The sequence below is a fragment of the Neolamprologus brichardi genome, chromosome 3 (assembly GCF_056152115.1).
Source record: "Neolamprologus brichardi isolate AB-2024 chromosome 3, ASM5615211v1, whole genome shotgun sequence".
Classification (NCBI taxonomy): Eukaryota; Metazoa; Chordata; class Actinopteri; order Cichliformes; family Cichlidae; genus Neolamprologus; species Neolamprologus brichardi.
The window spans coordinates 38,329,981-38,335,206 of record NC_142106.1 but is presented as its reverse complement, the minus strand read 5'-3'; positions in this window follow the sequence as shown (position 1 = coordinate 38,335,206).

Genomic DNA, 5,226 nt, shown 5'->3' with positions numbered 1-5,226 from the left:
ATAATGTCCCTTTTAAAGGCGTAGGGTCAATGTTTTTGAAAAATGCATCAGAATATCAGCACCGCTCGGTGAGTCCACAGATACATCAAAACCATTTCAGTTCATAAGACGAATTAAGCAGTATGGGGTAACAATTAGTCAGCTCTGGTAGGAATGAAATATTTGAGCTTTCTCTCTTGCAACATTGGACGGAGTGCTTTGTGACATTTACCAGAGGCATAAATACATCTGCACAACTGATAATAGCACGGTTTGGAGCTTTAATGACAGAACAACCCATCGTCTTTAAAGTGATGTTCGTGTCTGTATGGGAAGTTTTAGCAGCACAAGTCATAATTATATTTTGATGGATGGTTATTAGGTGTTTTTCTTCACTCTTTAGTTATCCTTAACTCTAGCAAAGAGTCACAGCACACCAGCAGATGTTTCAGTTTGCTTGCAATCGATTTTCACAGAGAACAAGAACTACTTCTGCACTGGCGCTATAGACATTATGGATTCACTAGACTAGAGCTTAAGTGTGTATGTGGCCAGCAAAGATCAGCAAAGGAGTGCTTTAGACGTGCTTGATAATGACACAAGTGACCTCAGATGACAGTTCTCAAAAAGATGCTACAGTTGAGGCTATGTGACTGAATGTATAGATTCAGAACACTGTTCCACAGTCCATTTAAAGCAAGCGTATTTTATTAGCTTCTGTGGAAATATCAAGTCCCACTTAAAGAAAGAAGTCTTTAGTCCTCAGTTGTTGGAATCGTTTAAGCTTTTCACTGCAGTTAACCGTCAATAATAAATTGTTTTCACTCAAGTAAGGTCGTATCATGTAAGTTCATTTCAAAGATCAATGCTCAGAATGTGGAGGATATGCATTCGTAAAAGAAAAACTCACTTGTTTGCCTAACAGGGGGTTCTTTAAATGTATAAATTAAAACTGACTGCTCTTTCACGAGCTCCGGTTGTAATAGAACAGTGCAATCACTCTATGAGACAGCCCATTCAGCACCCTGGCTTGCCGCTATAATCTGAAAGTACGTGGCTTTCACGCAGATTATCATTCATGCACATCATCGGGCCCAGTCGTAAGACATGTAAAGCGGAGTGTGAGGTAGAGATGATCACATTTGTAGATGGCACTTTAGGAGGAAAGGCTCAGTAGCACAATAATGTACGTCTCTTTTCTCACATACAGATGCTCTCTGTGCACCCCCGCACCCACCCTTTCCTTGACTCTCCCTCACCTCCGAGCTGAACTCCAGTGACCTCCTTGCTATCGATATTGTAGCATAGCTTGTGTGCGTTCAAACCTCTTGGTTTGGCCAGTGCACCAATCAGCGTCACCCGTGGGCTTTCACTCCCTTAACCCCTGGAGCCACTGCCCGGCTGCTATTTGATATAGGCATGCTTGTAAGCTCAGCAAACATTCTCTGCTCTTTTCCCTTTACCAAAGAGACACATGTCTTGTATCGCTCTAAAAATCTAAACCCCCGGTTGCAATATAAAATCAAAGGATTGACAGAGTAGATTATAAAGTATCGCTTTATATTTTTTGAACTTTTGCCGCAGAGCCCTCAGATCTCTGCTACCTCAGATTCATCTCGAGTGTGTGCTATAATGTTTACATGATGCCAATAGCCTTGTATTTCACCTAAGCCTGCAAACTCTTTGAGTAAACTTCAATAACTCCTGTGTGCACAGAGAGCGGGAGAAGTGGGGCTTTTCTTGAGCCAGTGCACAAGTTAAGGGAAATTAGCTAAGTGGATTCCATGATGTGGATAGCTGGAGGGCAACCCTATAGTGCTGAAGATCCCTGTCTTGCCTGGGGTTTGGCTAAAGTCTTTGCACATCTTTGCCATGGAGTGGAGCAGGCATGTCAATAACCTAAGACAAGCTTCACTTTTCAGAGTTCTAGGTGCTGCTCTGCACAGCATATCTCCATTACTGATGGGTGATGTGTCCCACTCGTGGTCACATAAATCCAACATGAGCGCTAACTGTCTTGGGATCCTTTCGGTGTAATCCCTCTGACCAAAGTTCTTTGGCAGATCTCGAGTTGATGGACAACTTCCTGTCAAACATCCGTGAATCTGTCAGCGCAACGCCACAACTCGGCACTGACATTTCGACCTGGCACAATGCCAAGTTGCATCAATCCATCCTCGAGCTTCTCGGCTCTGAACTGCCATACGACACACTTTGCTACACGGCTGTCAACTTCCATGGAGCAGACGCAGCCAGAGACTGATGCATATTGCATGGCTGCTGTCCGCGGGCAACACGAGTACAACCTTGACCAAGAGGCAAAACCTTTAGCCTTACTGTAGTCTAGCAGCAGAGACTTCCACCTAACATCTGGACACATCTGTCAGCAAGAAGCTGAATAAGCTATCCTCAGGTTAACGCCGCAACCTGAATCCCTGAACCCTAAGGATATTTTGCAGACAGCTTAAGGTCAGAATTGCAGAAGAATCTTAAAGTGAACCGTTCAGCTAATCATTTTTACATGAACTGCAACTGTTGTGACTCTGTTTGGAATCTAGAACATAATAATTAAACATTTAAGAAAAAATGGAACCAAACAACATCTGTTCATCCCCCCCCCGTTTGTTGTCCAATTTCCCAAAGCTTCTCCTCTACTGGATGAAGAGATTTAGAGTAAACAGATTCACTTGCGTGTCGAAATTCACTGAGAGGGAAAAAAAAGTGCTGGATAATTTGTATCCGTTCTGTCCAGTTAAAGAAGATGCCAGACAAACTAGAGTCATCAGAGCGACATATGCCACAGAGGTTGGCCTCCACAGCTAGAGGCTCTCTTATTAATAGCCTGTCAGAGGTGGATCTCAGGTGTGGCGGTGGCAGATGGCCTTTAGGGCTAGCTGAAAAGTGGCTGCTTGCATCTCTGTGTGCGGCACGTTACAAAGAGATTGTGCGTGGCTGTTTTAGATATTCATCTGCATGCACCAATGCTCTTAATTATCATGTCTAGGCTGTCTTTTTAAATATTTTTTTTATCGCTGGCTCACATTTTCCATTTTAAAATGTGCGTCAGACAAATATTAATATACTGGTCACTTTATTTTATTGCATGTGGATCTTTTGTTGTTGGATTTCAGCTGCGCCGGCTCCCCCATTAGTTTCAGACTCCGCTTTAAGATTTCGATTTTGACTTTTTGGAGCGCTGCATGGACAAGCTCCAGCGTACATCAGGGAACTTTTACATCCATACATCCCCCGGCAGGTCCCTGAGGTCATGTGATCGGGGCCTGTGGGCTGTGCAGCATTCAAGGCTGAGAACTAAAGCAGACGGAGCTTTTGCAACAGCATCTCCCAGACTCTGAAACTCTCTCCCACTGAGCCTGAGATCTGTGGACTAGGTGATCTCTCTCTTTTTTTAAACAAAAAAACGTAACAAAGAAAAAGGAGCTAAAGAAAAATCTTCTTTTCCAAACTTGCTTTTGGGTAACTTCTGATGTTCTAGCATTTTCTTTTTTGTTGCGAAGCACTTTGTGATATTTATCTTGAAAGGTGCTGTATAAGTAAAAACTTTACCTGCTCACTTACTTTTTCATGCGTTGACGAGCTGTTCTATCGCATCCTGTTTAAACCGTGCGCCGATAATGCCTTGGAAGGGACAGATCAATTCAAAGCAAAGACAGCGAAACACAATACCCAACCGAATCTGTACACCTGCGCTGTTTTTAAGTCTAAATAATTTAGCAGGTATTTCATATTTCACAGCTGAAATACAAAGATTCCAGGAAGGGAGTCTCTCAGATTTGATGTTAATGTGCAAGAAGTTGAAGCGATGCATAATATCGATAGGTGGGGGACAAATTAAAAGACAAACCTGGAGCCCTGACCACTACAGTGAGGAGATGTGTCTGATATCTCTGTTGGAGTGCTGGGGGAATTTTGCTTTTTGCTTCGAGGTAAAGGTCACTTCAAATCAATACAAAGTTGTTCTGACTGATCATCATTATCCTGTGATGAAACCATGATCAGAGTGGTCTCTTCCAGGAGAGCTACATCCACAGGGCGCAGGGAGTCACTGATTGCTTTGATGTGAATGAAAAGGAGGTTAAACGTATGTTATGGTCACCGGATCGCAGCTTAAGTTAATGCAGAAGGAAGAGTTTGAAGCTTGACCCGCGTCATAATTGAAATTGTCTTTTGGAATAATGGTGGTTGTTGCCTCATAGCAAGAGGGCTCTGGGTTCAAATCCAGCCTGGGGCCTTTTCGTGTCTAGTTTGCATATTCCTCCTGTCCTTGCGTTGGTTACTCTCACAATCCAAAGACATGCATTGGGTTCAATGACTCTAAATTGTCTGTTGGTATGAACAGTTAAATGGTAAATGGCTGGTATTTGTATAGCGCTTTTCTAGTCCCTAAGGACCCCAAAGTGCTTTACACAACCAGTCATCCACCCATTCACACACTGGTGATGGCAAGCTACATTGTAGCCACAGCCACACCAACACAGCCACCCTGGGGCGCACTGACAGAGGCGAGGCTGCCGGACACTGGCGCCACCAGGCCCTCTGACCACCACCAGTAGGCAACGGGTGACGTGTCTTGCCCAAGGACACAGCGATTGAGACTGTCCAAGCCGGCTCGAACCGGCAACCTTCCGTTTACAAGGCGAACTCCCAACTCTTGAGCCACGATTGCCCCTTGCCTGTCTCTGTGAGTTTGCCCAGCGACAGATTGGCAACCTGTCCAGGATATACCACGCTTCTCACCCTATGTCAGCTGGAATGGTCTCCAGCACATCCCCATGACCCTGAATTGGATAAATGAAAGAAAATGGATAGATGGGTTTCACTGCTCCAAAAAGAATCAATGCTGAGACATGACTTGAACCCATAATATGAAACTCTTTGGTCCTTTTTTTTCTTTAAATTGTCACCGTATCTGCAGTATATTCACATCTGCATGAGAATACACTGCATGGGAAATCAGTTAAGGAAAACAAGAGTAGAAAAAAATGGCCGTTAGATATGGGATGGTTAACATTTGCACATTCTTAGAGAGGTGAAATCAATTTTGCATTAGCGTTGTTATTGCAAGACAACGGTGGACCGAGGTCACAAATGGCCTTTTCTGCTGCATTAGGTCATTCGGATGTCTGGCAGAAAAAAGAAAGACAGAAAAAAAAGAGCTCGGATTCACACCTCTTAGTGCCTGACTTATGGGGAGACCGAGGGTTTACTTTAATAATGCGAGTTTAT